Raw genomic sequence first — 12,754 nt, forward strand, 5'->3', positions numbered from 1 at the left:
TTGAGCAGGTGAGGTTGTCCATCTCTGAGCTTTTGGGGTTCCAAGGTCAACTGGAAGGAGTCTCACTGAGTGATTCAATGAAGTCTTACCCATCTGTGGTATTTTCTTTCCTGATGCTGTGATAAAACACCATGATGGAAAATGACTTACAGAAAGAAGAGTCGGTTTGGTTTAAGGTTCCAGAGGTTTAAGGGGGGCAGCGGCATGCATGGCAGCAGGAACAGGAAGCTTAGAGCTCACATCTCAATCAAAAGCACAAAGCAGAGTGAACTACAAGTGCTGCCCCCGCCTCAAGCCTCCCAGCAAGGCTCTACCTCCTAAAAGTTCCACAGCCTCCCTAAACAGCCCTGCCAAATAGAGAGCAATGTTCCAATGTCTGAGCCTATGGGGACACTTCTCATTCAAACCACCTCACTGCCTCTGGCTCCCAAATGTCTACTGCTCCTAGGGAAAAAGCTGAAGCCAGGGCCACTAGACAGGGTTGGGAGTGGCTATTTTTCAGCAGCTATGGCCTGTGAAGGACACCGATACCCCTAACTGCCTTGTGAGGTAGCCCGGAAAGAGCCATGGGTGGGCTAGAATGTGGCTGTTATTTTCCTAGGCTTGCCCTAACAGAAGACAAGAAACTGGGTGCCCAGTGCTGTAGATTTGTTTTTTCTCTGCTTGGAGATACACAGGTCTGGAATGGAGACACCAGAAAGGCCATGCTCCTGGAGGGAAGGGTTCGTTTCGAGCCCCGCTTCACATTTATTTCCCTCTGAGCATCCTCTTCTGTACTGAGACTAGATGCTACCCAATGGTGGGGACAGGGTGTGTCGCATACTCTTGTATGTAAGCAAAGATTGTGACCTAGGATGCAGAAACAGGCTGAGCAGGTGATCACATTTGTGCAGATTTGGAGCCATGACGCACCGGCCCAACAGAAGAACAGAAGAACAGTCAGTCCTCTTGCTTCTTGGAAGGTTCTTTGTTTGTTTGTTTGTTTGTTTGTTTTTGTTTTTGTTTTTTTGTTTTTCAAGACAGGGTTTCTTTGTGTAGCCCCAGCTGTCCTGGAACTCACTCTGTAGACCAGGCTGGTCTCGAACTCAGAAATCCACCTGACTCTGCCTCCCAAGTGCTGGGATTAAAGGCGTGTGCCACCACTGCCTGGCTTCTTGGTAGGTTCTTAAAGGGCAACTGTGGAAACAGGGTTAGCATGAGGATGACTTCCAAGCCTGTAACACTGTGCGAGAGATGGCTGAACTACTGCATGGAGGCCATGGAGAGCGGGAGGAACTGAAGCATTGGGGACTCAGAGCTGGTGTCCTGGGAGTGCTCACAATGCTGACTCTGGGGAAAGCGCTGACTCATGGGACCATCTATGGTATAACACCCTAGTTAGAATCAAGAGAGCCGAGCATCCCTGACATCCACTTCCCTGTCTCACCTGCTGGTAGGTGGAGATCAACTTATTTAGAATAGGTCAGCTCCATGGAGGCAACATTTCTCAGGTCAGAGAGATTTCTAGTTTGTCAGCTATCAACAACTTTAAATTTGTCTTTTATTTAAATATACCCTTTTTGTGAAGACAGGCACAGTATATATACCTGCATAAATACTACCCTGGCTTCTACCATTTTCTTCCTGATCCCGAGGTTTACTGTTATACTATATAAATCAGTCAATGCAAGCCAGCACCAAGATTTGAGTGTTTTGTAGGACATTGGATCATCTGCTCAAACAAGAATAAAATTTTACAAAAGGCAATTTAAGATTTGGGAATCTGGGGCTTTTTATTATACTCCTGTAACAGTATTCCCATGACCATCAACGCCCTTACAGAAAGAAGTAAGATGTCATTGATGAGAATAATTGTCAGCAAATATTTCAAAACATAGTAACTAACCCTGGTCAGTGGTTACTAGGCAGCCATCCTGCCATTTGCCTGGGTGTATAATTAATATCAATGCCTGTGGCAGTTCACTCAAAATCCAACAGTAACAGCTCATGAGAAAGATTCATTTTGCCAGGCAGTGGGCGGTATACACCTTTACTCTCAGCACTTGGGAATCAGAGGTAGATAGATCTTTGAATTTGAGGATAGTCTGATCTACAAGCGAGTTCCAGGACAGCCAAGGCTATACAGAGAAACCCTGACTCAAAACACCCAAAACAAACTGAAAATTTATTTTTATTTAATGAAAATGTACATAGTCTGAAGAAAGCATTTTGAGATCTTCCAACTGGTCTCTACAGATGACACAGTCTCAGGGATGAGTCTCGTTTGGTGTTTTTCCCAGTGTCTAAGGGCAGGGGTGAGAACCCTCAGATGTATATAACACAATCAGATCGTTTTGGAGGCGATTTTTCTGCATAATTCTGTGATAACTTATTTCCACATCATCTCATGTGATCTAGAAAACTTTAAGCAATAAAGATTTTTCTGGAGTGGGGGTGTGTGTGGCTCAAGGCTAGTATGCTTTTACCCAGCATGAGAGACCCTAGTTAATGCCATAAAAAAACCTTCCCAGGTTCTCTGTATTTGTGCTTTTCATCTCTACAGCAACTATCTTAGGGCTGAAATGTGAGTAAAGACTTTTTATATTCCTTACATCTTCAAATAATTATATTCTCTTATAAATAGATAAGTATATTGAGCTGTTCTTTCATGTGTGTATTTTAATAAAAATTTTTTTTTCATTAAGAACTGTTTTGTGGTCTACGGCCATACCACCCTGAACGCGCCTGATCTTGTCTGATCTCGGAAGCTAAGCAGGGTCGGGCCTGGTTAGTACTTGGATGGGAGACCGCCTGGGAATACCGGTTGCTGTAGGCTTAAAAAAAAAAAAAAGAACTGTTTTGTGGATAGGTGTTTTGCCTGCCTGCATGTCTGTTCACTATGTGTGTGTACAGCGCTCTCAGATCAGAAGAAGGCATCAGATCTCCCAGGACTGGAATTACAGATGGCTGTTAGATACCATGTGGTCCTGGGAATCAAACCCTGATCCTCTGGAAGAGCAGCCAGTGCTCTTAACTGATCAATCGTCTGTCCAGACCCACCTAGGCCTTTTACAGTCAGTATATCTATAATAATTCTTTCCAAAGTGGACAGCAACATCAAAAGGTTTACATTTTCATTAAAGGTATTACCGTGTTCCTCATATTTGTAGGGGTCTTCTCCAGTATAAACCTTGTGACATTCTGTAAAACTTGAACACTGGTTATGGGCTAGCCATGTTCCTAACATTTGTAGGGTTTCCTCCAGTGTGAACTCTGATGTTTACTAAGGACTGAATGCTGACTAAAGGCTTTTCACATTCTTTTGTTTGTTTGTTTTTGAGACAAAGTTTCTCTGTGTAGCCATGGCTGTCCTGGAACTCCCTCTGTACACCAGGGCCTTGAACTCAGAGATCCACCTGCCTCTGTCTCTCCAGTGCTGAGATTAAAGGTGTTTATCACCACTGTCTGACTGAATTTTCACATTCTTCACATCTGTAGGATCTTACTTCTGTGTGATATGTATTTGTATATACCTATTATGTATTATTGTATATTATATATAGTATATATCATGCTTAATAAAAGCATGGATAATATTAAAAGCATTTGCATTCTTCTACATGCAGATATCCACTTAGACCAGCACCATTTATTGAAAATGCTTTCCCTTTTCCATGGTATGGTTCTGGCTTCTTTGGCAAAAATCAAGTCTGTGTTTATTTCTGGGTTTATGATTTGATTCCATTGATCCACCTGTGTGTTTCTATAACAATAGAATGTGAAGGAAGTGTGGGCCAGACAATGGTGGTCAGGGTACCCTAATCTGTTGGCTGTGCCTTGGGGAGACCCTACTCTGCAGGCTGTGTCTTAGTCAGACACAGTGGAAGATGGAGCCAACTCTGTAGGCTGTCCCAGGCCGGCCATGCTGGGTGGTGGGCAGATCCAATTAGGATAGGTGGTGGGGCAGAGTTCCAAGCTGGTTAGTTTTTGGAGTCCCCAAAGGTTTCCTCGGGGTGTGGAGCCCACAGCTTGAGAACCACTGGTTTTCAAGGGTTAGTCCATGATTGTCGTGGCAAGAAGCAAACAGGCATGTTTCTGGAACAGTAGCTTTACATCCTGATCTGCAGGCAGGAGAGAGAGAAAGAGAGAGAGAGAGAGAGAGGGAGAGGGAGAGGGAGAGGGAGAGGGAGAGGGAGAGGGAGAGGGAGAGAACACTTTAGCCAGAGAAGGAAATTCCTGACTGTAACAGGATGGCTGGCTGGACTGTACCAAGGACACATCACTGCCATGACACCAATGACCAAAATAAAGAAAAGTTAAAAGCATATTTTAATCAATTCTTCAGAAGACATCAGTTTAAGGGTTGTCTAGCTGAGGGTGCACCTAGGCAAATGTCTGCCAATGGGGTACTAGAAGCTCATTGGCTCTTTAGGATGGGGTCTGGTCTTCTCCATGTATATTCTCCTAGTTGCAGTTCCTTATAGCCTGGAATCAATCATTCCACTCACTTGCTGTGAGATTCTCCTGGGAAAATGTGCTTTCTCTCCACCCTGCACAGTTGCAACTTGTCACGTCCTGTTCCATTGGAGGTTCCTACATTTTAGGAATATGTCCACATTCCTAAATTTCTTAAAATTTCTACATTTCTTAAAGTTTGTGAAAGTTTCAATCACTTTTTTGTTTTTGTAAAACCTCTGGCCCCCTTTCCCTCTTCCCTTCTGGAATTAATATAATTAAACAAAGTTTTATTTATGCTTTGAAATTGTCATATATTCAGACAGTGTATTTGATCATATCAGCTCTGTGCCACCTCCCTCTAATGTGCTGGGAAACGTGTCTCTCCACACTTCCCATCTCTGTTTTGCATTTATTACTGTGTCCCTGAGTCCATTTAGTGCCTACTGTATGTATGCAAATGTGTGGCCACCTACTGGGGCACTGGCAGCCTCTCAGCTGCAAGGCCCACAAAGAAAAACAACTGTCCCATTTGCAAGTGTTCACTGCCAGTGACTCCTCCTCCTGAGGCCACCTTTGCCATCCTTACTGTCTTCCTTCCTTCCTTCCTTCCTTCCTTCCTTCCTTCCTTCCTTCCTTCCTTTCTTCCTTCCTTCCTTTCTTTCTTGCTGTCTTCCTTCCTTCCTCCCTTTCATATAATTAATTAATTAATTAATTTACAGTTTTTAAAAAAAAATGTGGTACCCTTATGTATTCTTATGTGGTAGGCACAGCTGGAGCCTGGGTCCTCTGAACAGAGATTCTGGTGTGGGTTTTCACAAGATGATCAGTGAATTCCTGGTAAGGAGACTCAGTGATGACAGTCTCTTTCCAGAGGTCGGGGGTCAGGTAGCTGTAGGTCTTGGAGATGGCATCAAAGGTGGCCTTGGCAAAGTTGCCCAGGGTGGCAGTGCAGTCTCTGGCTGGAGTATAGCAGTCATCTATACCGGCCATCATCAGGCGCTTCTTGGGCACAGGAGCAGAGACAATGCCAGTGCCTCTGGGGGAAGGGATAAGGAATGAGATGCACCAGCACAGAGCCACAGCGGCCTGTCACCTTGCATGGAACAGTGTGGAGCTTGCCAATCTTGTTCCCCCAGTAGCCTCTCCACACAGGGACAATAGAAAGTTTGGCCAAGATGATGGCCCCTCGGATGGAGCACTTAACACCAAGACCAATGTGACCATTGTAGTCCCCAATAGCCACAAGAGCTTTGAACCTGGTCCGCTGGGCGGCCCAAGTCTGCATCGCACCAGAATGTTCTTCAGACCCTCATCTTTCAGGGATGCTCCCAGGAAAAAGCCAACAATCTCAGATTCCTTAATGGACAGGGAGAACAAGTAGATCTCCAAGGACTTGATCTTCATATCTCTAACCAGGCGGCCCAGCTTGGTGACGGTGATCCACTGAAGGAAGACACCAGTTGAAGGGCTGCCTCTCTGTGCAGGGGGCGAGCAGCCCGCCCCGGCAGCGACCCAGACCTGCCTCTTTGTCTTCAGCTTTATCTTCGCGAGCCCCGCGGCCCAGACCTCGACCATGGCCTCCACCACGACCGCGGCCCCTAAGACCCTGGCCCCCTCTCTCAGGAACCTCTCACTTATAGAACCTGTTCCGCATCACTATTGTACACTTCCACTCACAGCAGCCTTGGTTGCCTGCACAAAACCCCTCTCAGGATTGAGGCAGTCAAAATTCCAGCAGGGACTTCTTTGGGAATATACTAACTGGCAGGTGAGGCCGGTGCAGCAAGAGGGCCAGGGGGTGAGAAATAAAGAGGACAGGAAAGTTTGAGATCAAGAGGCAGGTCCTGCGCAAGCTGATGCTCCCACAAGCAAGTTTATTGAGAAGTACAGCATCTTATATACATTTTGTGGTGGCGGAAAAATGGGCCAGAGTCAGCAGAAAGCTCTCATACGATGGAACGAAGCCAACACAACGCTAATCAAGCAATGCTGCACAAAGGGAACACAGGACAGCTCGCATGTGCCATAGACTGAACACACAGCGGTCCTGGGGGTGCGAACTCCAGTCTCTTCAGGGGGAAAGTCAGATTTCCACCAACTGAATTAAACCTTAACTCCTTCAAGACTCTGTCTTCAACTCCAGACTGGACTTTGTCACATCTGATCCTTGGCGAGGACACTGGACTCTTGCTCCTGTTGCCTTTTTATCAGGGCCTCTGAGATCCGTGGCCCGGCCTGTCTGCCAGCACGGCAGCCATGTCATGTTCCCAAGCAGTGAGGAAGCTGCATCCTTCCTCATGCTCTGCCTCCTACACTGTCTCGCCCCTTCTGCCCGCCATCTTCTTCGAGGCTTGTTTGGGGAGAAATTGGTATAGAATGGCTGAGGTGTCACTTATTCTCAGGACTCCAACTCTGGGCTAACCCCTACCCACTGCAACAAGTTCTTTTGATCACGATTGAGAACAACAACATATGGATATAAACATACACGTTTACAAGGGAATTTGGCAGGGAGACATTCAGTGAGACACCACAAGAAGCTTCCCCTAGCAGCGAAGATTTCCCAGTCATAGGCTTTTGATGAAATTTACAGTACTAGGCAGAAAAAAAAATCCCTGTTGTGAATCAGACATGGTGGGTGGCACACACCTTTAATTGCAGCACTCAGAAGGCAGAGGCAGTTGGATCTCTGAGTTTGAGGCTAGCCTGATCTACAGAGTGAGTTCCAGGAAAGTGGTAGTAGCTACACAGAGAAACTCTGTTTTAACACACCCCTCCAAAAAAAATTCCTACTGTGCAACCACCAACCATCATGTTACTATTATGTTCCTATTGACTGATTGGCCTAGCAGGTTGGTTCTGCAGCATGCAGGGTCCAACACTTGGTGGTGAGACTATGGATGTCTTTCCCCTCCCTGCAGCCTGCACAGCAGCCTCCAGCACTGAGAAAGACAGCCAGCAGGGAGGGCTTCCTGCTAAGTCTGAGACTGATTTCTCTGTGTCCTGTTAAAAAAAAAAAAAAAAAAAAAAGCCCTGGGCTTATCATTGTTTGCCATTGAGCACCCAAGAGCAAGAGCAATAGTGTGTGTGTTGATTTCTGTGCCTCTAGGGTCTCCCTGCCCAGTGACTGCTAGGGAGGTATTCTGTGCCCAACTCATATTTTCCTTTAATAATGAGTGTTTTCTGGGGCTACTATTGTCCATTCAGTCAGGTTACCTCTTTTCAAACTTATTTTTAATATTATATATTTTAAAAAATAGCTTACAAATGTGTAGATTTCTACAGTGGTTCTTAGCTTTGCCTACCAACCTTTAACCCCTTCATTCCTCTATCCCCACAACCCCCTTCCTGTTGAAACCTTTAACCCTGAGTATCCCACCCCCAACAGACCTTCATGTCCCTGTTATCCCAGCTCTCCTAATTACACCTTTTACTTGAGCTTCAAGATTATAGATTTTCATACGGACTTTTCAAAAAGTAGAGAATGCTCCATGAATTTGCACAGGAGATAAGCTGATCTCAGCACCATTTCAACTTTAGTAAGTATGCCGCTGAGGTGAGTGGAGAGGCCCATAGTTTGATAGTTCTCCACTCGCTGATGTCGGATCGGGACTTGCACTCTGTCTAGTTTCCATCTCTTACTCTGCCTTGATGCCTTCAAGTCACCTGTGTTGGCAGCTACTGATCTTAGATTTCTCAATTTAGTTCTGGGTTTACTCAGTGTAGCAGTTAGTTTTGGCTCTTTGTAATGTTTATTTCTTATTAACAGCACAAGTTTCATGATTTTGTTTAGCTATTTTAAATTTTTTTATGCATCTAGGAGTAGTCATCTTGAGTTTTTGTCAAGTAACACATAATATATTTCAAAAATTTTGGAGACATTTGTGAAATCTAAGAAAAACTTCATTTTAGGGGTAGACAATCTCTAAAACTCGAGTCATGGGATTGGAGAGACAGCTTAGCAGTTCAGAGAGCTTGCTATTCTTGTAGAGGACCCAGGTTTGGTGCTCAGCACCCACGTATCAGCTCACAACTGTCGGCAACTCAGGGACCAGACTCCATCTTCTGATCTCTGTGGGCAAAGGGTGCTGGGTGTAATGTGTAGACAGACATGCAAGGAAACACACACACACATAAAATAAAAACATCTAAAAACTCCAACACCATATTGGCGTAAGTATTCAACCAAATTTTTTTTAAAAGATTTATTTATTTATTATATGCAAGTACACCATAGCTCTCTTAAGACACTCCAGGAGAGGGTGTCAGATCTCATTACGGATGGTTGTAAGCCACCATGTGGTTGCTGGGATTTGAACTCAGGTCCTTTGGAAGAGCAGTCAGTGCCCCTAACCGTTGAGCCATCTCTCCAGCCCCCCCAATTTTTTTAATCTAATATTTAAGTATGCCTGAATAACATTTCTAAGAAGTAAATCTTAGGCGTCCTTGGCTCTGTGCAAAAGAACAGTTTGTTTTTTTATACCAGTCACAGCAAAGTTGTGTTCATGGCTGGCAAATGCGATTCTTTTTACTTTTTAGGTATCTTATAACCATTTTTGTTACATCAATGCATTGCTGGGTTTCTGGATGGGGATTTTCTTGCTTCTGTGGGCTTAGGGTCTTTCATGTGTGATCTGTCCATAAATTTAATGGGTAGTAACTTTTGCTGATGTCTGGACATCACGGGCTTAAAAATCAGTCTCTACTGTCTTCTACGCTGGGGAAGCCATTTACGGACCAAGCAAGAGATTCTGGGGAATTCATGAATTCTTGGTGAGGACATCTGGATCTTCTCTGTAGCTCTTCTAATTTCTCTAACATCAGCCTTTTAATTTTCAACTCACGATCTCTGTCTCCCTCTAGTGTCCCATTGTGGTAATGCAGCCTCCTGGGCGCTGAGGAGAGATCTGAGCTCTCAGCTCTCCTAGCTCCTGGGGACCCAGCCATGTAGGGACAGAAACAAGTCTCCCGCCCTATCCACCCCAACCTCCCCAGTCCCCAAGCCCAGGACATTGACTGCACGTCACATCCCTACTTCTGTTCCGAGGAAGGAGCTGCGAGGTGGAATCCCTGTCTGCTCTCTAGAACAGCGCACAAAGGGAAGACTTTTTCAGCCAACTCCGATGCCATTCTGCTTGCCTGGTTGACTTCATTCTTTAAATGCACGTTTTTGGGAACTTCACACATGAGTCCACGGTAGTCACATCACTTCTTCCCTCCCCCTCACTGCTCTATCTCCTTCCATTTTCTAACAATCCCCTCTAGGAGTCAAAACCTCTTTTGTTATTTTCACACACAACCCATTTAATGCGTCTGTACGTGCCTTTAGGGCTGATTAAAGAGGATGAGGAGACCCGCCTGGGGCTTGTCCCTCCCACAGCAGCCATTGACTGCCTGTAGTGCTTGTCAACAGGAAAGGTTCTCAACCCAGGAGTTGTGATGCCCACAGAGGTCACAAGACGGGGGGTGGGGGGGGGGCGGGGGGAGATGTAGATATTTACATTACTATTGAAAACAGAAGCAAAATTACAGTTATGAAATAGCAACAAAATATGGTTGGGGGTCACCAGAACATGAGGAACTGTATTAAAGAGTTGTACATTAGGAAGTCTGAGAACCACTGAGCTACTACACCCACTTCATTTTTCTAGCACTTTAAGAAAATAAAGGGAGTTGGAGAGATGGCTCAGGGGTTAAGAGCACAGACTGCTCCTCTAGAGGTCCTGAGTTCAATTCCCAGCAACCACATGGTGGCTCACAGCCATCTGTAATGGGATCTGATGCCCTCTTCTGGTGTGTCTGAAGAAAGCTACAGTGTACTCATATACATACATTTTTCTTTTTAAAGGGAATCATGGAGCATTCCCTATTTTTTGAAAAGTCTTTTTTTGAAATCCTATGCTCTGGATTCTCTAATGAAAGGCACACACATGCAGCCTTATATTTTAATGTACCTTAAATAGCTCAATGGCTGAGCCACTCCTAAACTTCCATGTTGCTAATGCCCCCCCTCTGATACTTCTGAATTATTACTTACTAAAATCTATATTTCGTCTTTGCTACCCCGGACCCAGGTCTGCAGCCTTCCTGGGACCTGACCCCCGACTCTTACATGTTGGCAGTCTCTCTGTCTCTCTGCCTCTCTGTCCTACCCTTTTCAGGCCTGCAGCTCTTTCCTCTCCCAGCAATGGCGATTCCCCTTCTTCCTCAGTCTCTTGCTCATGAATCCTAAAGTCCTGCCTCTGTCTCTCTGCCCGGCCCGCAACTTTATTTATCAATCAAAGCCAAATGGGGGCAGAGAACTTCAGTGTCTTACACTCAGATGTGGGTTCCCGTGTAATTTGGGGAGCTGAATTAACACAAGTAGCCTTAGAACCAATCCACACCAGATTTCCATGGAGGAAAGAGGGCCTAGAATGTCCCATTGATTAAGTAGGTATAAATGCTATAACGTGTTGAGGATGCAGCTCTGGTGTGACAGGTTAAGATAAATGGAATATTAATGTACACACATATGAAGCCTAAGGAATTGCAGCACACACAAGAATTCAATACGTGCTTCTTTCAGATCTGCCTACTGACAACAAACCATGGAATGGCCATTATAAGAGTGGGTTTAGCGAGGATATTGGGAGATAGAATAGATACTAAATACCTAATTATATATTAACAGAGAGGTCACACAACAATGTATCTAATGAATGAAATCATGATTCTTACAATGGGAAAATATCTATGTGATGAAGATATGGACAAATGCAAATTTTCTCGTTAGCCTGAGAATTTTCTCCCTTTCTAGCCCCTTCTTGCCAAAGAAAACAAAGACATTGTTATTGAAAAGCTCTCTGTTGTGGTCTCAGTTTAGGGGAGCGGAACAGCTGCAGATCAATATGTGGGGTCTGTCCGTGCTAATCTTAGCCCAGAACCCTTATGCTAAACTCTCACATGATGTTGTGTGAGGAAGTGGGGTTGAGGGGCAATCCAATTATGAGTGTGGGACTCAGTATTGTCACAGGAATTCTAAAACCTGCCTCGCTCTTCTTCATCCAAGGGCAGTGAGGTGTTGGCAGACTGCAAACCAGAAGAGTTCTTTTATTTATAAGAACTATGGAGGATATGTACTGGGAAAAGAGAGAATCAGGCTACACAAAAGGCTTATACAGGCTAAGTTCTCTCAATGTTGCACATGTTCCTCAACAACTAAGTTCTGTCAGTGTCTCACATCCTCCTGAACATCCTTTTCCTAACAGTCTTACTTTTGCATAATTAACACAAACTTTAATGTACCAGGAGCCATGGTAGTCCACTTTCTCTCTTGTTTCCTTTTAAGGATTTACTTACTTTATGTGCACGAGTGTCTTATCTGCATGTATGTCTGTGCACCACATGTATTCCTGGTGTCCCCAAAGGTTATAAGAGGGCATCAGATCCCCTGGGATTGGAGTTACAAATGGTGTGAACCACCATATGGGTGCTGGGAACTGAACCTAGGTTCTCTGCAAGGGCAGAACGTGCTTTGAACTTCCGAGCCATCTCTCTAGCTCTTCTACTTCCAAGCCTTCTCTCCAGCTCTTCTACTTCTGAGCCATCTCTCCAGCTCTTCTACTTTCCCTTGTTTGTACACGGAAAACATAAAAATTACAGCCTCAGAAAGTCATTCCTGTCCAAGCATGACACTGTTCCTTTTTCACAAGGAGATTATTAATTTAGAATCACTAAGGAATGGATGCTTACCAAGCAGAAAGTGTTAAGATGAGATTTAAGATTTACCATGAATGAGACTCTAACAATGACTGCCAGAAGAAACCCATTCTCCAGATTCCCATGACTGTCTTAGCCACCATTCTATTGCTATGAAGAGGCACCATGACCAGGGCAACTCTTATAGAAGAAAGCATTTAATTGGGTGCTGGCTTACATCTTCAGATGGTTGGTCCACGGTCATCACAGCTGGGAATATGGCAGGCATGGTACTGCAGTGAGAGCCTTACAGCCTGATCCACAGGCAGAGAGACAAAGAGACTTTTGAAACTGCCATCCCAGACACAGTAGAGCATTGTGATTCACAGAGGGGCACTATAATGTCAAGATGGAGCTTTGTGGTGTCAGGATGCAGCAAAGCTGTGTCACAATCAAGCATTGTGATGTGACTATATACTTAGTGACTGCACAAAGGCCTCACTGTGACATCTCAAAATGCTCCCTAATGCCACAGTGGTGACATCACCATGCTGCCCTGGGACACCCCTGGATACATTTCCTCCAACAGAGCCATACCTCCTAATCCTTCTTCTTCCTCCTCCTCCTCCTCCTCCTC

The 12,754-nt window shown here is 44.9% G+C and overlaps 1 non-coding gene and 1 pseudogene across 1 annotated transcript; one reads left to right on the plus strand and one right to left on the minus strand.

Moving 5' to 3' along the window:
• The first annotated feature begins 2,696 nt into the window (after positions 1-2,696).
• LOC116079500 lies at positions 2,697-2,815 on the plus strand. The gene has a single exon (XR_004114039.1). It is a non-coding gene; the product is annotated as a 5S ribosomal RNA (ribosomal RNA).
• Positions 2,816-5,190: 2,375 nt separating this feature from the next.
• LOC116077619 lies at positions 5,191-5,856 on the minus strand (annotated as a pseudogene).
• Between the last annotated feature and the right edge of the window lie 6,898 nt (positions 5,857-12,754).

This window comes from Mastomys coucha, unplaced genomic scaffold (assembly GCF_008632895.1).
Source record: "Mastomys coucha isolate ucsf_1 unplaced genomic scaffold, UCSF_Mcou_1 pScaffold5, whole genome shotgun sequence".
NCBI lineage: Eukaryota > Metazoa > Chordata > Mammalia > Rodentia > Muridae > Mastomys > Mastomys coucha.